Below are 23,167 nucleotides of genomic sequence, written 5' to 3' on the forward strand. Positions count from 1 at the left end.
ATCATGCATTATGTTTCTTTATTGTAGATCCAAGTTTATCTATATATGGGTGTGTATCTACAAATTTTAGATAAATAATTAATGTTATTTTGTTGTGATTTTTTCCCCTTTTTATGCTTTATTCCAGTAAATGCTAGCCTTATAATTCTTGATAATGTATCTATCAATATAAAAGTTATTGCTTCGTCATAAGTTTACAAAATGTGTGGTTATACTGTCAAATATATGGATATATTTGCACTTCTGATATAAATAATTCCATGCATAATTATGAAAACAAAGTCATACAAGTCAGGTTACAATAAATGGGCGCATTACGTTTAAGCGCATTTAGGTAGGAAATTATTTTACGTTTGCGCGCAGCTTTTGATTACATTTGCGCGCATTTATTTTACAGGTAAACTAAGGTAAAAATAAATGTAATATAAATAAAAACAATATAAAGATAGAAATGACTCTAATTTTGTTAATTTTCATAATAGATATGACTATAACGTTTAATTATTGATTTTGAAAATATTTGTTACTTCAAATATTATATATCTAATTGTTCATATTCAGCTTTTCTGCAACAAACCGGGAAAAATAATTCATAGTTTAAATGAATTTACTTTCCGTATTGACAGAATATAATAAAACGGACTGATCCTGCTTGAAATCCAACTTCCACCTCCTCGTTGGTGAGAATGGGAACTAAGACTAACGGAAAGGGTCCTTGTACTTGAAAAAATTAAGTATTCAAAAATGTATTGCCTGTATTTACCTGAGTTCTCCTATAAAATAAATGCGCGCAAATTACCTCTTTTTGACCGAATTAAGGTAACTTAAAAATAGGTTAAATGTTTATCTTCAAATCGAATATCTGAACAGTGTGAAATGTATAATTTCAGAAGACAAAAAAAAACAACGTTATGAAATAAACTAGAAATTAAGCTTAAACAAATAACATTCAAGTTTATTCTGATTATCGTTCTTAGTCCGATGCTACTACTAGAGTGAACAACAAATTCTATTGAAATATTCTTCATTTACAAGATCATTTTTCTATGATATAGTTACGAATCACATTCTTTACATCAGTATAAACTGTAAATATCTATTTCGACATGTAAGAAGTAAAATCAAAAATACTGAACTCCGAGGAAATTCAAAACGGAAAGTCCCTTATCGGAATGGCAAAATCAAACGACAAAACACACCAAACGAATGGATAACAACTGTCATATAAAAAATAGTCAAAATATGGTTACAGCAGTCACCACTGTGTTACAATCTTAAAACAAACAAACAAGCACAACAAGCATCTATCAAATCAAAAAACACATTCGTTGTAAAATACATTAGTTATTTTCCTCAGTATTCGTCTGTTGGGTTTTGCAAAATGAATTTAGTACAAGAAAGCATTCTGACAATTGGTTGTTGATTAATTCTGTCAGAAATTTTACTTGCAATTCGGTATATGTTTTGCTCATTGCTGAAGGTCGTGCGGTGGCCTATAGTTGCTAACGTCTTTGTTATTAGGTCTCTGGTGGAGAGTTCAATTTGTCTCATTGGCAATCATACAACATCTGCTTACTTCTTTTTCATGTCTTTGTTCTGTGGTCTTAATGGGTAGTTGTGTCATTGACAACCATTGCACATCATTTCATTCTTAATACGATATTTGTTTCATATGGTTTTTAGAATCGCAGAATGAGTGAATTCTTCCTTAACATTATTATCTTTGTTAAAACATACCAAATTTTACACCAACTCAGCGCATGCATCATACTATAATAGTTCGCTCACTGAGGTACAAATGAACTATTGGCTAATTTGATTTAATCCAACTTTTTTGCCACTATTTAATACTTTTCAATCGACAACATAGGATGAAAAATACATATAGGCAAATAGGAACACGTCCTAAAAGACTTGTTTTTAAAGCAATACAAGAATATTTATGATGCCCTCTGATCTGGTATGACTTGTCGTTAAGTTTGTAAAATGAGTAACAGGACAATTGAGATACAAACAATGAAGAAAAGACATCAAGGATTTAAATGAGGTTTGTGTTGTTCAGGTTTTAGGTTTTAGTGTTATATGGACACTATTTTCCCCTTCTTCATGTATCGTTTACACTGTTGTCTTTAGCTGTATGATCTTCAACATATTTATTGCATTGCCCCCTTGGTGCATGTTTATTAATAAATGACCTTAACTATTTTGAAACTTCAAAATATTAGTTATATACGTGTTTCGTGTCTCCTTGAAATATTTACCTTTTTCAATGAATTTGAAAACATTGATTCTTAAGTTTTTATTTTGTTATTTATGTTATCATGTTTGACATTCTGTGTTTCGTCCTTTTTTTTTATCTATTTTGTCATTGTTTTTTTTTCGGGATGGGTTTTTCGTCTTTTTGCCTGTTTTTTTTTTTTTTTTTATTTCATCTACGCACTATACAGTCAAGTCAGTACCAATTTCAATAAAGAAATAAAATTTTCTTTCATTATAGTAGCTCTGGTACACGTCTTAAAATACTGATTAATGAATCATTTGAACTAAGATCACGTCTTATATTTTCAATTAATTAAAACGTGAGGAGAAATGATTGGATCGACTTTTTTCTAGAACTAGGGCAACATTGATTTCGTCTGTGCCTTTTTTGTAATTATTTGCAGTCCATAGTACATATTTGTACGAATTGATTACTATGTGCGTGAGTCGGATACTTTAATTGTGTCTGTGACCTCCTCACCAATCTGCGCTGTGTCAACAGTTTCTGTGTCGTAAATATAATTGATTAACTACTAGAAATTCCGACTTTGCTCCCTGAGATGTGAAAAAAAAACATAAGTGAAACTAAAAAAAGCAACCACAACAACAGGGGAAAAAAACACGATAAGAGAAATGAACTTGTTTACTAATACATTGATATTGCAAAGGAAAATAATAAAATTCAAGTTTTAAAAAAATGCTGATCTACTTTCCATGTAAATATGATTTTAGTAGCTAGATATTGTTTTACATTATATATAAGTTTAGAAAGATAAAAATAATCGTATGTGCCTTGAGGAAAAGTATATTCTTTTATTCAACATGTATTCAAGTTGTTTGAAAAAAACCGTCGTGATACATACTGTAACAAAACAGATGAGGCACCTTAAATAATAATTTCAAATAGAAAGCAATTCATGAACATGCATGTTATATACTGCAATGTCTTGTTTTATTTAACCCCATGTCGCCCTAGTAAAGTAGTAGCGTATGTGAGTATGTAACATTCTGAATATTGAAAAATGAAATGTAAAAACAACTAATTTACCCAGACGAGAGCAATTAATGTGAAGTGGGAATGAACCCAGGCCCTTCTGAAATCAAGGTTGGTTTTGAGATGTAACTAATAAGCAGTGTATTCTCCAAGGAAGCAATATATTTGTTATATATTATATGGTGTATTTATTGTTGGTGTCAAACACAAATACTTGTCTTTAGGGCTTACTAGCTAGAGTTGTTATTAAATAAACGAAGACATGGTTTTTGAGGAAAACAAACTTTTATGTCTGCAGTTTTTCATTTTTCAGAGGACACATATTTGGATTAAAATAATGCTAATTCGTTATCTCGGTTTGAGTACACGTATATAAATAAAAATAACACAATCTCATACAACAACAACTTTACTGGATTCTTTTTCAATTGATAGAACAGTTGACGCAATCAAAACCTATAAATTGAACTGTAAAAGAAAACGCCATTGCCAAAAATAAAGAAGACCCCCTACAAATTAATGATAATAAAAAAAAAAAAACATGGGGTGCAGTAAGTTTTTAAGATGGCAGAAGGCCTTTTTTATTCACTTCGTAGCTCGAAAAATGATGGGCTGTAATTCTAATTATTTAATCATGAAGTGTTAACGAAAGTATACTGCTGTTCAATAGTCATAAATCGATATATTGAAGACTCATCCTGGGGCCAAACAAAAATCGAGGTAAAGACATCAACTATTAGAGGGAAACAACGGAACAAGAAAAACACTGATCTGCTACAACAACAAAGACCAGCATACATACGGACATTGCAAGGGCTGTATAGCCAGTCAAATTCGTTAAAAACTTCCATTTGTTGTCCAACATACATAGTAACGGACTAAATGATAACAACTACCATATTCCTGACTTGGTACAGAACATTTAAAAAAACATATTTAGTGTAATACATATGTAGGACTCTAAAGTGCAATGGTACTCTAAAGTACGATGGTCACGCTAAAGTGCGATGGTCTACGCTAAAGTGCAATGGTGTCAGACACTAAAGTGCGATGGTTGTTTGTTTTTTTATATGCGATCAGATGACACGCTAAAGTGCGATGGTATGCCGCGCTAAAGTGCGATGGTATATGAAACATTAAAGGACGTTGGTTTACACGGCAAAGTGCGATGGTTTAACGGGAATGTTGTGGTTTATAGAACTAGCTATTCGGCTATAGCCGATACTCAACGCCTTGGGTCATTAGTTATTAAGTGCGCACATAGGCAACACGTACCAATTGTTTTGCAATGGTCGTTCTGATAACATGAAGTCATAAAACTACTATTTATCTGCTGGGTTAGCCATACGCTTCCGTTCTTAGATCGAGACTCGTGTCATCGGCAATCATATGATGATACTTAACAACATAGAAGGAGTTTCTAAATTAAATTTGGACGAATTGAAATACTTTGACACTTGGTGTATTTTGACTTTTTCTCTCTCTTTTACGGTTTGCACCTTCCCCTTACTGTCGCCAGTTTTCTATGTTGATGAGTTATCCAATATCCTGACAGCACGTGGGGGGGGGGGGGGGGGTAACTTCCTATTATTGGGTATACGGGGATGTGCCAAAAATATGGGTCATAGTTTTGCGAGATTTTATATAAAAATGACCCTCCTTTTTAATGACATCCTATATTAAAATGCATTTACATTTGATTACTGTATATTGATTTGGGGTATGTCATCTACATATCATATATAACGATAACATATATGTGCACCAAACGATGTCAATTCATATATAAAAACTTATGGGTAGCTGGTATATTTATGAATTATGAGTGATGATGAGTTAGTGCTTATATAAGCATGGGTCATATTTTAAATAATGTATATAAGTATAGGTCATTCTTTCTTAAATATCTATATAACTATAGGTACTGAATTTCAGTGAATGTTATATTAAAATGGGTACGTTTTTTGAGGCAAAAATGGCACACCCCTACCAAAAAAATATCGAAGTTATTCCCCCCCCCCCCCGTGCCTGACAGAAAAACGTTTGTCCGCGCAGACACAGCGAGTTCAAAGGTTTTGTACTGTGGGTGATTTTGTTGGAAAAAATCGTCCGCATACAGTCTTCTATATCACCTATTAAAAATGTTTTGTTTCATCTGTATCTCTTTTTTTGTCTTGTAAAACACCTTCATCGGGAGCCACAAATATTCTCGTTTACCGGCATGTCAGTTTTTGTATTTTTAGACTGCTTGAAGCGTCATGTAATGCAAACGTTCACACTTTCGCGAACAAACACGCATTCGCGGAAAAACGCACTTTAGCGTGTCGTGGCATCGCACTTTAGCGTATACCATCGCACTTTAGCGTCCCCATCGCACTTTAGAGTCCTACACATGTGTATGTTCGCTGTGCATTAAGCAAGTAAATGCATAGAAATATATATTGCTTTCGACAGCATGAAATCAGTGTTATACAAATGTATGTTAAACTTTATACTTTATCATAAGAAATTTATTCGCGTTAATATAATTCTCCGGTTGCGATAATATAGCCCTTGAACTATCAAAAACACTTTGCCTTTATGTCCATGCAGATGGAAAGCAGAATGCAAAAACGCTACATGTGGAGTAGAAAATGCTCACTTATCCGACCTACTTTAGATCACCCCGATTTTAGGTGCACGTGGTTGCTGATCAGTGACATTTTTATTTTCTATGTTGTGTTTTGTATGCTGCCGTTTGTCTTTGGTGGTCTTTTACCAAGGCGTTGTTAGTTTATTTTCGATTCACACTTTTCTTCGGTATAATTACATCTCTTCATTGTATCATGATAAGATAATAATAAGAAAAAGAAAAAGAAAACTCCGCCACATTTTCATATTATTATCCAAAGGCAATAACAGTATTTTCATTGGTTTTTGTTGGTTTCTGTCTACCATTTTTGTTTATCTATTATTGTTTTTAGCGATATTCAAACTGTAGATTTGATTTTAATTGTTTCTTTAAATATACAGTTTGGGTTTTGCACTTTGTTGAAGCCCGTGCAAAGATTTATAATTGTTAACATCTTCGTTATTTAGTCTCTGGTAGATACGTCTCATTTGAGATCCTACTATACCCGCAATTTTATATTGAGGAATTGCAAAATATTATATTCGTATAGTAAAAAGTGTGTCCAATTGAAGTCTACTCTTATAGGTTTGTGTGTTTTTTGTGCATTTCGGTTGTAACCACATTATGATCTAATTTGACGAGATTTGTTTCTTCGGTGGATGGGAGATTTTTATAAAATTAGTACCAATTTAAACATTGTTAAAAGCTTTGATCATCATGAGATTAATACGCTGAAAATATAAAAAAAAAAGAAGTGGTATGATTGCCATTGAGACAACTCTCCACAATATACCAACATGACACATAAATTAACAACTATAGGTCACCGTACGGCCTTCAACAATGAGCAAAGTCCATACCGCGTAGTCAGCTATGAAAGGGCCTGAAAAGTCTTTTTTCTTAATACCCGACTTTGTTTTATTTGTTTCTTCTAATGTTAGAGAGAAAAATACTTAACAGAACAAACTAGCTAGGTTCTTGTAATAAAAATACATTTGCCATAATTCTCATTTTTCAAAAAGGAATAAACTCTTCAGGTGTATGAACTGGGGTCTATCAATGTACAAAGCAGTTGGCAACATTAATGATGTATTGCTGGGATCTATTAACAAAATAGAAATATATGTGAGTATGGAAAGATTTGGTATAATATATTTAAATTACATTCACAGATACATTAATTATTGGCAAAGAAACATTCTGTCTTGACTGGGAGTTATCTCTCTTGCAAAATCATTTCTTTTGAAAATGACTTTTTTGTACAAAGTTTTACACATTTGATCTACTGGGTTTCTTCCCGCCTCTCCCAACTCCAACGAACCCTTTTAACCTTACTTCCAGATGAAAATCGGTCAAACTTATTTAGTTAAGCATATCCAAATTCCCACCCCTGACTTCCGTTTTACACTCCCTTTTTCCATAGCCATGTCTTCCACCTCTTTAACAAATTCGCCAATTTTGAAAATCAGATCAGCCATCTATCTTCTTGAAAACCCCAAGAATGTGTATCTCTTCAATCAGTATTGTTTCCAGATTGCTGTAATCTTTTGGAATCATTTTAACATATTTATAGTGCAATAATACTGATTTTCGAAATGAAAAAAATAATAACCTGTCTCGTATATTCAAACCATAAGCCACTATTCAAGGACTCAGTTTTTAACAGAAGTTAAATTCTACCATGCATTTAATTTGACTGTCATGAACGATGGTTGTTTTAAATAAAAGTGGAGAATCTAGCCTTTTCTGTAACATCTTCAGAAATATGTATTTTAAATACCATAAACCACTATTCAAAAACTCAGTTTTTCACAGCAGTTAAATTCTACCATGAATTTAATTTGACTTTCCTAAACGAAAGATATAGGAAGATGTAGTGTGAGTGCCAATGAGACAATAATAACAATTTATAAAAGTAAACCATTATAGGTCAATGTACGGCCTTCAACACGGAGCCTTGGCTCACACCGAACAACAAGCTATAAAGGGCCCCAAAAGTACTAGTGTAACACCATTAAAACGGGAAAACCAACGGTCTAATCTATATAAAAAACGAGAAACGAGAAACACGCATAAATGACATAAACAAACGACAACTACTGTACATCAGATTCCTGACTTAGGACAGGTGCAAGCATTTGCAGCGGGATTAAACGTTTTAATGGTACCAAATCGTCTTCCTTTTTCTGAAACAAGATTATAACATCACAACATAGAAAAACACACGATGAAATATCAATTGGAAGGCTTAACTCAATAAAAAACGTAAATAAACACGATGTTTGTTTTAAATGAAAGTGGAGAAACTAGCCTAGCCTTTTCTGTATCATCTTCAGAATTATACATAACTCAAAAATCAATTTATCAATAGCATTCACATCAAAACACTCTAACTGAATTGGTGATGCTGTAATCGAAAGACACAATTCCAACATAATTCTATTTTTGAAAAATTTACAGTGCTTATATTAACAATCGAAATGCATGTTACGCAATTGATGCCATCAAATCTAATCTCTAAAATGGGAAAGAGAGAAAACTTAATTGAAAGCTTTTCCTCGGTCTCATTCCGTATTGACAGATGCTGTCGAATGCTATTGACATTTACAAGCTAATCATTTTCTTCCGACTTCTGTAGTTTAAATCTATATGAAAAAACAAAATAAGACAGTACGTTTGTTTCAAAGTTCAAAATGCCAATCAAATGATTTCATTAAAGCAACGAGATTCAGAACCACGTACGCTTTAATGAACTAAACAGAAAGAACATATATCAATAAATATTATTCCTAGATTCGATCAGAATTAATACGTCTGTAGTATTGCGAATACAACTGTTGTACGTAAAGTAGTATTTGCTTATATAACTATGTTTGGAATTCACAAGTTAAAAAGCCATTCCGAACATGGCGAATAAACGTCTTTCTCGATCCCAGTGTCATTCCGTATTGATTGTCAAATGCTATATATTGACATTTACAAAATAATCATTTTCATAACGGAAGACAAAATAACATAAAAGGGCATTCAATGTGTACAATAACATGTATATGCTACAACTTTAACATTAAGTGCTTTATCTTACTCTTTATATAATTGCAATGCCCTATGCATTGTTTTGATGTTGTCAAACGTACCGATTCTTATGTTACATACAATTAGACAAACCAGGTAGTGTGCTGCTTTTATACTTTTCTTTATATTATCATAACATTTACTGATGTACGTCACACTATTACTCGCCCACCCGCACTTGGTCAACAATTATTGGTGAGTCAATATACATGTATTAAATTGTTTTCTTGTTTTCAGAATTTTTGTCATATACAATAAATGATAATAAACTAGTTGATGTCCTGGCATGTAGTTATAAGCCCGTTCAATACGACCGATATTGTTATGTACTTAGAAAAATATTCACCTATATCAGTTGAGGAATCTAACAAAATGTATAAGTCTTTAATAGTTATCCCACTCGGACTTGGTGTCTCAGTTTAAGATCACCCCGATAGCCGGAGGTGATATAAAAAAGAAGTTGTGGTAATATGATTGCTAATGAGACAACTCTCTACAAGAGACCAACTGCCACAGAAATTAACCACTATAGGTCACATTACGGCCTTCAACAATGAGCAAAGCCCATACCGCATAGTAAGCTACATTTGTATAAGAGACCCCGAAATGACAATGTAAAACAATTCAAACGAGAAAACTAACGACCTAATTTATGTACAAAAAATTAACTACAAAATAGTCAATTGAATTGACAGGTACGTTAAACACTTATCAATCAATCACTCAATCAATCGATCAATAAAATAACGAATGAAACATTTGCCACTGGGCCGTTAGGCGATTAATCATTCAAATCTGATGTGAGGACCTTTCAATCGACACCTTTTTCAGCATACTATTTGTGACTTCAAGGCCGAAAAATGACAAAGGAATTTTTGTTTCCATAGTGACCATAATGCTTTGCTCGATAAAATAAACTAGTATACAAATGTAAAAACTTGTCAGCACAAAAAAAACCGAAAAAAAACCCCCAAACAAACAAAAAACGAAAAAAAAAAACGGAAAACAAAATATCAATATTTACGTAAATTGAAATGTATATAATCGACTAGGGAAACTTGAAGCAGGTCTGTTAAGTTCGCGTGTGATTTTGGTAATTCACTTCACACATTGTTCACGTTGTTTTGCATTTGCTTTTGCAAGGTAGACTCGGACGTGAAAATTAATTTCAGAATAAAAAAGTCAAAGTATCTTAATTTGTTAGAGGCATTTAGGCAATTACTATCGCTAAACAGATTAAGACAGACATTTTTCTAATAAAAAATAATCAAGTGTAAAAATATGACTACTTATACAACAAAAAATTGCGACGAAAGTAATTTCCTTAGGTCAATAGAACTCATTTGTTACAAATTTGCCAAATCATTTAAGAAATTTGCTCTGCGTACCCAATTAAGCGTTATTTTGGTTTAATATGCGTAAAAAGCAATACATTTTTCTATGGCTTTATTATTAGAAATGGTCGAAAATCAATTTATATGGACACATAGACAACTCGTACGGAACATGTATCTTGTGATACTGTTATTCCTTGTTCATTAGAATTATATTTCTGAGTATGTTTACCTAACCAGACGATTTACGAAGCATGTACTTTACGCGTTTTATTCAATGCAACAGAAAAACACTGCACATTCAAGATAATGAGGAAGAGACACTGAATACTTTTTTCTTTGAAGTTATTTCCTTTCTCTATGATATGCTGTATTTTAATAATCAAAACATGGCCGACTGCTTTGTTTTGTACTTGAGGAAATTATAATCAAAGAGACATAACGGCGCGGACCAGTGTAACTTCCCGTCATTAATCATCAACAGCCATTTGCCTACTCGACACAGACTTTTTATAGTTTCCTCTGTATTAAAGTTGCACATAGAATATTAGTCTTGCTTATTATTGATATATTGACGTTTTTATCAGAACTTCCTATAGTTTGTTTTAGTACTTAATGGATTGTCATAACAATATTGCAAAACATATTCATATAGAATCGTTATTTGAAAATAAAAGAAATTAGAAAACCTTTGTCTTTTTTATTGAGGACATGATAAACGAGAACAAACATAAAAAAAAAAACACAAAGGGATACAAAGTAAAAGCAACAAAACTATAATTGTCCGTTGAAACAATAGAAGACATATACTAAACGTCATCTTATTGTTCTCCTACGTGTTCTCGAAACTGAGCATTAAATAGAATTAGAAACTTCCCAAAAATGTCATAACAAGCTGGCCATACGGTGACCTATAGTTGTTAATGTCTGTGTCATTTTGGTCTTTTGTGGATATTTGTCTCATTTGCAATAATACCACATCTTCTTTTTTTATCTAGCAATATAATTTATACAAAAATAAATGTGAAGGTAAATTAAATAAGCAGGATGATCTTCTATAAAACAGCAACATAACAACACACAAATAATTCAAAAGGCTGTAAATAAAGGTATCTGAAGTTTAACAAAATTTATCGAATGCGATAGAGTTATTGTTCAAAATGTAAATCGTCTATTATATACAGGAGTTGTGACAATAAAAAAATATGTGAGGATCGCCAAACGTGTTGTGTTTATTAACAAAACGATTAACAGTCTGACAAATCAATGTTTTGATTGATGCCGAGAAAGTATGCTTGATCACGGTTTAACATTTCTGTTATTGTGATTTATTACAGTCTACGCAAAACATTCGCCATGACCTATTATTTTGTAACTTGTATGTTTGTGAATGGCAACCTATTATATTTCAAAAGTTTTAACTATTTTTCCAAAAACAGAGCAGAGTCTAGAAGGACAACACAAAATTAATCGGTTATATGTATTCTATTTTCATTTTCATGGCCACAATGCATCAACAAAAGGATTGAATTCCTGAGAACGACGCGTTTTTATCAAATCAAATACTTTTTTTATCAGCTAGATATTATTCCAGTCAAATCGTTTCCTAAAGAATTATATAAATGTCAATCATCAATTTGGTATTACGTACATTCTAGGAGTGATAAACGTCATTGACAATTCAACAAAGATCTCGCACAGACAATTTGTTGTTGCTACGTAGAAAATAGCACATTGTTTCAGCAATTTCATTATTTCTCTGACTTTATTATATTTATAAGCGGAATCATGATAAGGACAACGATAACTTTGTTAATTTTAACATCGTATCCATATCTTTTAACACAATCAGATCATGACATCAGCCTCCTTCTGATAATCCTCGGATCAAGTTAGGGAACTGATACTTCATGTCGTTTATCAGGTACTACTGAGTAGATATCAACCAATGTCAACTCGCCCCACTGGCCAATCGGCCCAAACTATATCGCCACTTGATAAAAACTAAAAGGACCTACTGAATCGGAATTAAAACCAGGTTTGTACGAGCATGAGTAACACGACGGTTGTTACATGTATATCAGATTCTACTTACCCTATCGGTGAACATGAGGTTTTGGTGTTGTTCAGTCTTTAATTTTCAGTGTAGAGGTTTGTGTACTGTTATTTGTCTTTTTCTGTTTTAGCCAGGGTATTTTCAGTTAATTTTCGAATTAACGAATGCCTGTTTAAACAGTATAATTGTTAATATTTGAATAAAACTGTTTTTCTAATTTTATAGTAATTTTCAATTGTCGTATATGTAAGTAATTAATATCTTTTATTTTTCTATTTTTGATATAAAATTAAAAAAAAAGCAAGATACATACTTTGATTGTATATATTTGTAAGTGTTAAGTAGAATTTCTCTGGTGAGTTTCTCCTTGAAGCACTTAGTAGTGGTGCTGCAGGCTATTGGTTTAGGTAATTCATTCCCATGTCTGTACTAAATATACCATTACTTTAAGTGGCACCCAAAACTATAACCACGATCCCTTTCGACCTACCTGTCAATCTATAACAGATGATATCAATAAAAGTACAAATTTTACTCAATAAGATGCACATTTCGATAATCCATTTCTCTTCAGTGATGCCCGTGGCTAAAATATTTGAAAACCAAAAGTATGCAAACGCTGGAGAGCTACAAAAAGATAATATGTTTTTTAATATAAATTCAGTATTTGCCACTGAACATTAAGCTATAATTTTATATACAAAATCATCAGTTAAATCATACTTTCTTTTCATAACGTTTTCCAATTTAGTTGTACCTTCCTCGTTAAAAAAATACTGCACTTTAATTACTTAAATGTACTAATTTTAGCATTCAAACACCTAATATTATTATTCATAAAATTATAATAAAATATTCAAAAATCCTAGACAAAGAGCTTTTACCGTTTAAATTAAATGCAATAGAATGCTAATTAAAAATAAATATCCTTCTGAGAATAGCTTCATCGTCGTGACTGAACTAAGCTTTTTTTATCATTTACCACCTTAATAGTTTTCGATCGTTCTAATAGACCCAAGAGATTGGCTGATCATTACACAGCTCATTGTTTTTTTATGATTAATTCATTTTCATGTCTGAATTATTATGTCACGTGAGAAATCATGCCTATAGAAAGGTTACACTAATCGTTTGGGAATTACAGGATAAATGAGTCGACAAGGAAATACCTTAAATGGAATATTAATTGGGTTTGGTTATGGAAATGACTGGACTTTCCGTATACAAAGGATTTAGTGAGACAAAATGGTTTATATCAATTCATTGTGTCTAATGTGAAAGTAAATTAGATTGTTCTTGCACCTCTGCATTTTCATCGGAGATTTATTAGTACAAAATTGGAAGACAACCATTAATAATTCTTGTTTGCTTGATAGGCGAAAAAGTTTACAGTTATATTTGCGTTTCATCATTTTTCATAAGTTTATATTGACAATCAAAATAGTTTGAAATGCTAAACTTCTAACTAAGGCATTTGTTATAAGTCTGTAAAGAGGATCGCTTTCTGTTGATTGATTGGAACAAACTCTTCATTAATTTCGTGTGTCAGAAGCACTATTCTAGCTTATCCTTCTCCTTCACGCTGAAAAACAAACATCATAAAGCTAATAGATATCATAAGATGTGATATGAGTGCATGTATAAAGCACCCCAAAATTACTAGTACTAAACAATTCAAACAGGAAAACTAACGGACCTTATCTATATAAAATGAGAACCACCAATGAACCACATCTAGAAAAGACAACCACTGAACAACAAATCATATAGGACAAAAACAAATGCAGAACTACAGGATAAAAAAATACTTAAAATGGCATATTTTATATGAAATCAGCTTTTTCTTGACGGATTTTGAACATATATATACGTTCCTGAATAATTTCTAAATTTTGTTTCGATACGCTTCGTCATTTATCAATAGATATAGGAAGATGTGGTATGAGTGCCAATGAGACAACTCTCCACCCAAGTAACAATCTATAAAAGTAAAATATTATAGTTCAAGATACGGAATTCAACACGAAGCAAAGTTTATTTGAAGCACGATTGCATGCTTTGCCTTCAATTTATTATTTAGACCTCCTTGGAATTTTCTCAAGAATATGATTAATTATAACAGCAAATAATCTTACCAACCTTGTTTGTTTTTCTCCGTCTTGATTCCCTTTTGGTATCTATTTTCGGTTCACAAAAGAAGGCTATTTCATGAGAATGAAGTTTTCAGCAAGTTCATATCGACAAATCCGTTGGAAAGTTTGAATATGAAAACAAGAATATGTGGCATTCATGTCAAAATAGAGATGTTATATGATTGCTAATAAGACAACTATCCATCATAGACCACAACCCGAGGATGTAAACATCTGTATACAGATGTAGATTTCGACCAACAGTAATACAAAGTATTCATATGCGCATTCTCAGTATTTTTGAAAAAGAAATATATACACTTTGATCGCATGTCAACTGTCTGAAAATATACAATTGTAGTAACTTTTATTCACTGCTCCTTTAGTTTTTAATCTCTAAAAAAATGATTGGATTATATAAATGCTGTTGTGGTCGCTAAAACGAACTTCTAATAACTAAATGACAAGACTGGCAGATGTCATGAATTTGTGCATGTTAAAAAAAATCATCATTTAAGTAATTTCATTTATTCAAAACGCTTTTCTGGATTTATATTCATTGGAAATGCTCAAATTCGAATGCTTAAAAGCCAAGGATGTATAAAAAACAAAAAAGTGAGCTATTAGAAAACAAAGGACATAAAACATATAGCGTTATCCATCTAAGGACACCTTCGAATGAGCGTTGCGCAATAATTTCTGAATTTCTGAATCAATAATTTTAAAAAAGGTGCATGCTTTTCTTTACGTTTTTTTAATATATGTATTATATATCAATAGTGATTACTGTTTGATCTCTTTTTGATTGTTTTATTCCCTTCAGTTTGTCTCGCTTCAAATTGTATGGTTATGTATTGGTGCAATGAAACTGTTTATCTGGTTTCATTGCACCAATAACTCTTTCTTGAGTAAACTGTAAAATTAATATCAAAGTAAAACGTTACGGCATTGTATTTGACATTTTATTTTTCAATACACTATATAGCTATGACGCATTGAGCTTTAACACGAGTACTTTGTTTAGTGCCTGTTTCAATGTGGTTCCTCTATGATAACTTATTGATCAGGTTAGTTTTTCTATAATTAGCAATTTATCTTGTTTGTGCTCAATTTTACACTCTAATCGAAGCAAACGAGGTGTTAAATTGGAATAATCAACCGTAAAATTCTACGATCTCTCACTTTAGTCGAAGTTTCAAATTAACTTGTTCTGTTTGTTTTGTAGTAGTTAAGTGGAAAGCGTCTCTGGGATATCCCCAGGGAATAAAGATAACTGAAATTATAGGATTCCATTCAAAAGAAAATATGAGATCTGAAGGTTTATTGTACAGGTTTCGTGAACACATCTAAATTAGGTGGTTGTTTGGTGAAGATATACATTTTTCTAACAGTCACTTTATAAGGCTTTACCGTGATAAAGACTGTTGATGGTGCAAATTAGATAAATTGGTTTTATTCCAATTTCCCATATGTAAAGTTGTTTTCGTCAAAAAGAAAATAAACAAACACCAACCTTGATGACTTGTGTATTTCTTTTTCTTCTTCTTCTAAACAGTTCTCTTTATATTTCCCTCCCTTTTTAAACAACTAGATTATAAGACTTTAACAGTATATGTCAAGGAAACGGAGATTCACATAGATTTTTTAAAGTTGAAATAGTGAAAGTTACCTTACTGTAAAATAGATTAAGAGGAATTTTGTTCTATTCAGGAAAGCTTTAAACACTTGTATGTAACTAATTTGCCGTATGTAATTATTGAGTGAAAAAACATTATTACCCTTTTTCCTCAATTTTCAAATTTATAACAAATACATTCTGTAATACTAACTATTTTTAAGTTGTATACATAATATTTCAATACTACTGTGCAGTATCCCTTCCAAAAAAGATGAAGAATAAACCGAAAGGGACAGTAAAAACCCTGTCGTCAAACAACTCAGAACAGAAACACCATAACCAGAATAAAAAGACAAAAAAAAAAAGCCCAACACAAAATACCACTCAGAAAGATTGAAAATCAGTCAGGTACTCTAACCCAACCGATAAATGGACTCAACTCTGGTGCCCAGAAAAGAAATAGTTCCCTCGTCAATAGTGAAATATTCATTATTTAAAGTACTTTTGATGCTGTTAATATTTATTTATATATCATAGTAGATGACAAATCAGTATACAATTGCAGGCTGGTGAATGTGTTCAGACATGATCAAATTCATCGGCACAAGTACTTATCGTATATGCTACCGTGTTCTTAGTTTTTTTGATATCACCGAATGCGCTTCATAACCAGATTCTGCCATATTTTACATACACAGTAGACAAATGTAATAATATGAATGTATAAATGTATAAATGTAAAAAAAAAAATGTTGGGCATAATTTGATATGAGCAAAAGCATTTTTAAAAAGATTTTTAATCTCATGAATTTTTTCAAGTTTTGTTTAAAGATGATTTTCTTGACGTCCTATACTAGATAAAAAGGATATCGCCCAAAATTAAAAAAGGTTTAAAATTCATGTCTTGCTTTAACTTCTGTCTATATAATTCCCTTTATAATCAAAACACAACGACGGCTAATGCGATTTGAAAGAGTGATGCTATTTTTAAAACTCTATTGTGGTGCTCAAGTAAAAGAAAAAAAGAAAAAAACAAGTTTAATATATATAAGTCCAAGAACGATATCAGAATAGGTAACAAAAGAAACTAAGCAAAATGACAACAATACATATAAATCAACAATGACAATTAACAGTTATTGACATGCTGATTTTTATTACTTTTAAGGTCTGTTATTTTCATAGCATCAATTTATAAAAGTCCTTTTTAAAAGCTTATTGCTTTGAAAACAAAAAATCAGTGTTTGCCACTAGACTTTTAGATAAAGCCTTAATGATTTAAAGATGCCAGCTATTATTTTGTTTGGGTTAACCCATTCGTGATGTTTATGGCTTATCTTTGGAAAAAGTAAACTTTACGGCGCACGATAACAACAAAGAGAAACGAAATGTCATTTATCAGTATCAGAAATACTAAAAACAAAAAGATAAATCAATGCTTTATATTACATATAACCGTATGCATCAAAGAAAATAAAGCAAATGCTCGCAGCAGGCAAGATAGAAGTCGTAAATCTTTTGATACTAAAACAATACAATATTCGACGCGTATATATATATCGACCAGTTTACCTTTTAATCATAGCTTGCAGATAGTACCGTCATAGATAGTATTAAAATAGAAATGATATAATGTAATAGCATGAGTTGATAATTATATTTTTCAAAATTTCTTTTCAATTATTTCTCTCAACAACGACATCTGATATAAAAGCTTCTAAAACGATTATACATCTTTTTACTATATGATTCAAATCATAACACAGCTTATACCGGTTTCTGCGTTTTTAACGACTTTACGAAGAAAACAAATACTTGATAAAATATTCTGAGGTTAATTTACCTTTTTGTGTCAAAAAGCGGCATCATGCTTTTGTACAGTTTTCGAAATAATTAGGAATAACCATTGATCATTGTAAAGGTTTCTTTTAGAACAAATTGTTTGGTAACAGAAAACATGTTTTGCATTGAGAATATTTATAGTAAAATAACTTGTGCTACAAAGTCTTTTTTAAACTTGAATACTATAACTTGAAAGCGAATGTCAAAGATTAATTAATCTTTATCAAATTATTTCTTTTAAAACAAAATTATCTCTTTTAAAACAGTTATACTTTACATTTGAGTACCTTTCATTTGTATAATCAAGGAATATTAAAAAGAATATGTTATATTTTGACTATTTTATTTATTGTGTCTGTTTAGTTAACGCATCAATGTAAATATAACGGAATTTGATGAGACTGTCATCAAAGTGAGAGGGTTAGCGCTATAAAACCAGGTTTAATCCACCATTTTTCTACAATTGAAAATGCCTGTACCAAGTCAGGAATATGACAGTTCTTGTTCATTCGTTTTTGATGCGTTTTGTTTTTTGATTTTGCCATGTGATTATGGTCTTTCCGAATTGATTTTCCTTTAAGTTCAGTTTAGTTTAAACATATTTATTTATAGTGGATTGTGAAACAAGTTTTGCAACTTATATTAATCCCTTTCCACTTTGCGGGTGCGAGTGCTGCCTTGTAGCGGCATTAGCCTAATATTTTTCGAAATCTACAAGGGTGCCTTTAACGTGCAAGAGATATGGCTCTCTCTTAACACGGGTCAGCCATTTATCGTCCCCTTCCGACGGACTATCATCGTTTCCGCAAGACCATACTCGCAGATGGTGTCAAGGGAGAGCCGAAAATTTAGTTCCTGAAATTTTCATCCCAAACGGGAATCGAACCAGGAACCTTTGTGTTAGTAGTCCGATGCACTAACCACTACACCACGGCTCTAAGTTCAGTATTTTTGTGATTTCACTTTTTTGTAGCTCAAAGCATAATTTATATATTTGTCGACATTTCTAATACATAATCGATTTGACTAGACAGTTTCTGCTATTCCATTTATTTTTCTGTATATTTTCTATGCATTCCCCCTAGCAATGTCAAAACTTGATGAAAGCTAAAGCCAGCAATAAATGAAATCTTATAGACGGAAGGAAATTATCCAGAGATATTTGTCATCAATTATTTGTGATAATTTCAATTAAAATCAGTCGGTCGATCAACTTGTGATGGCAAACATGAAACTCAAGTCATAATAATTCAACCCTTCTTTGTAACAATGATCAAATTAGTTTTTATAAAAGCAATTATCCTGCACCTAAAGTGTCATAAGGCATGACCTTAGCTGCTAAAAAAGGTGTCTTATGTAAAATAAAAGTGTGCTACTCTTTTCGCCAACTTCAGTTTTTGTTTTTTGTTTTGTTCATATGAAGCATATTACATGCAAGAGCTCGTACTTCTCATAAACAATCCACATTTGGATAAATAGCCTCACTCTTTAACATCAAGTTCTGTTATACAAATGGTGTCAGCTGAATACATATTGAAATGGTTGGTGACTTGATAACATGCAACTTGAGATAATGGGTACCACATATTCAGTCCATCTGCTTCATATCATGAATAACTTCTAGACATTGACAAAGATGTTAACATGAGAAGCATCTGATAGGACAATATAGATTGTTTCAGCTTTGTTGTTTGAACTGTCAATGTATATGTTGCAACATTTCACCAGAAAAGAGTGACGAAAGATACCAGAGGGACAGTAAAACTCATAAATCGAAAATAAACTGACAACGCCTGGCTAAAAATGAAAGAAGACAAACAGACAAACAATAGAACACATGACACAACATAGAAATCTAAAGAATAAGCAACACGAACCACAATAAAAACTAGGGAAAATCTCAGGTGCTCCGGAAGGGTAAGCAGATCCTGCTCCACATCTGGCACCCGTCGTATTGCTTATGTTATAAAAAATCCGGTAAATAGTCTAAATTGGTAGGTCACATTCATGAAAGGGAAGAGGATTGTAGTTACGACGTAAGGAACATATCCGATATCATTTGTAAAACAGTTATTCCATAACGGTCAACCAACTCGTGATGGTAAAATTTACGACGGGATGAATTCAACTTCACCATTTGGACTCTCAGGGTTTAATAGCTTCCTTGTAAGCAGCAACCCTCTATTACGAAAATTATGATAGGAAATGCAAGCACGGGAATATCGTATCAATTGGGAGATATATACCACGTATGCAGGTGCTGCTGGAATGTTGCTACTTAAAAATGGAAAGTTCACAATTTGAAAGCTGATATCATCTCTTTTGTCGTAAAGTTTTGTTTTCAACAGACCCGCATTGTCAATTCCTAGATGTAAGTCAGAACCTGCATACGGAGCATATATCTCCCGGTTGATAAACTATTCAAGAAATAATAATAAAGAACGCTATCATGATGTGAATACTGATTGACTATTTAGGTAACACGGATATTATAACACTGTTAAATCCACCATCCAAACCTCTTTTTGTCAATTATTTAATTACGAAATTTGACTTTTCTCTAAATTTTGACCATATTAGAGCCGTTTTATGTGCCAAGTCAGGAATTTAACAGTTGTTGTCCATTCGTTTGATATGTTTTATCTTTTGATTTTGCCATTTAATAAGAGGCTTTCCGTTTCCTCGGAGTTCAGTTTTTTTATGATTTTACTTTTCACTATTAACCATTGGATGGGCACTTGACACTATTCTCGGATTTTTGTGGATAATATTAAAAGTATTTAACTAAAGGTTTAACAACTATTGTAGACTGTTGTTTTACCTTTTTGTCATCGTGTCTTTTTTGTTCTCTTCGATTTTTCTTATTGATAATTTCTGTTAATTTTCTTAGACTATAGTCTATGTTAGGATAACCTTATCAAGTATGATTGAAACAGAATATTTTCTTTAGTTAGATTTATAAAACATTGAGTGCATTTAAATAACGCAAAAACTCTGTCTAATTGTAGAAATAATTTTAGATCATTGTCCTGTTTTACTAAATATATCCATTGTATCCTTACACATTTAGCATCAATAGAAAAGACACATATAATTCATATTAGTTTTAATAGCTTGTTTTTAGTAATTATGTTTACAATACCCACTCATTATTCTACGATAAAACGATAACAGCGGATGCGTTATAGTATCTAAATGCTAAAGTAAAATATTAATAGTTGGACATAATGATTTTATGTTTAAATTTCGCTTTATAATTAACTGTTACGTAGTTTATACATATAGATATATTAAAACATTGTTCTTTTAAGGAACAAAATTAGAAATAATTCAAATATTTGAATATGTTTTGGTTAACCAATGACATTATTTGTATTTAATACAAGTATTGCCATACAATCATTAAAGTTTGATATTAGTAATAAAATAGGGTGTAATTATAGGTTTTTGAATTGTATTTAACAATGTATCAACGTAATAAGAATCTTTAATTATTTATTTTTCTGAAATTACATATTTGAACGCTTCTTTGTGTTTATGAACTATTATCTACATACATTGAAATTACAATATTCTATAGGATATAAAGGTTAATTTGTCGATGGATGTTCATGCTCTTATGTTAAAATCCAGAACGCAGAATTACATAAACTTTTCTTAGATACGAAGATTAAGATTTTATACGTCAGACACGCGTGTCGTCTACAAAAAGACTCATCAGTGACGATCAGTAATTAAATTTAAAACAATTTAAATAAAGTACTTATTAAAAGAGCACCGATGACTCCTAATTTCAATCAAGGTTTATCAAAAACAGTTAAGATAATCCATTCCTAAGACATTTTGTGGGAGGTATACATGCATTTCAAACTGGTATAAAAAGTAAAATCACAAAAATACTGAACTTAGAGGAAGATCAATTGGGAAAGTCCATAATCACATGGCAAAATCAAATAACAAAACGCATCAAAAACGAATGAACAAGAACTTTATTTTCTGAAATTACATATTTGAACGCTTCTTTTTGATTATAAACTATTATCTATATACATTGAAATTACAATATTCTATAGGATATAAAGGTTAATTTGTCGAAGGATGTTCATGCTCTTATGTTAAAATCCAGAACGCAGAATGCAATAAATTTTTGCTGTGCATGTACCGATTTATTATAGTCATAGATGAATACCCCAAATCCTTTGGTTCTATATTTCTCGAAGGATTTATATATTTCTGGTCCATATAAAAATATTCTACGTCAACTATAGTATATGAAAAAAACAGTCCTAGTCAACAGTTAGTACCGATAACAATCTTTGAGAAATAATCATGAAATTAACAATTTATAATCTAAAAGATTCATTTTTTATTCCCAAAAATGAAAATAACGTAGCGCCACTTGATGAAGTTTTAGTGATTTTTTAACGTTGATACCCAATCAAAACATTTTTTGTTGTACGCTTTTCCAAAATATTGTCACTAAAACGCAAGAACCTGAAACAGATTTTTTTTTCTATTTGGAAACAAAAATCAAATCTTACAATTTAAAAAATATGAATAATATCTCGAGACTGAATATATTAAGTATGTTTTGACTGTAAAGATTGTTGTCTGCAATTTTATTGCAGTGAAGCAATTGTACGACCTGTAAATATGCAGATTGTGTCTAGGTTTTTTATTTTAATATTTTCAACAGAGACTTGATTAACATGGCGTTTGTGGTGTGTGCTATAGAAGACATACATTCTGTCGATACATCATGCTATCTTCATAATAATTTAAGTACACAAAATATTTTAAAATGACGTCTTCAAAATTATTTATATTGTTAACTATTCACACGAGAGAGAGAGAGGTTAAGCGCTATAAAAGCCGGTTCAATCCACCATTTTCTATATTCGAAAATGCTTCTATCAAGTCAGGAATATGACAGTTGTTGTCCATTCGTTTGAAGTGTTTTATTTTTTTATTTTGCCATTTGATTGGGGACTTTCCGTTTTGAATTTTCCTTGGAGTTCATTTGACTTTTTACCCCTGTATTAATTTCGCTCATAGGGTATATACCGGGAGGATTATAAGTTCTATTGGTCTAGGAATGCTCAAATCACCACCAACATCGAGTGACATATTGTGTTTTCGTCTATCATTGCAATTTAGTTGAGGTTTCCGATTAACAACTGCTTAATGACGATTTTCTCTTATCGTATCTTAAACCAAGTTTTCTGCAATCGGTGCTGACCTGTACA

Source organism: Mytilus edulis, chromosome 7 (genome assembly GCF_963676685.1).
Source record: "Mytilus edulis chromosome 7, xbMytEdul2.2, whole genome shotgun sequence".
NCBI classification, from domain to species: domain Eukaryota; kingdom Metazoa; phylum Mollusca; class Bivalvia; order Mytilida; family Mytilidae; genus Mytilus; species Mytilus edulis.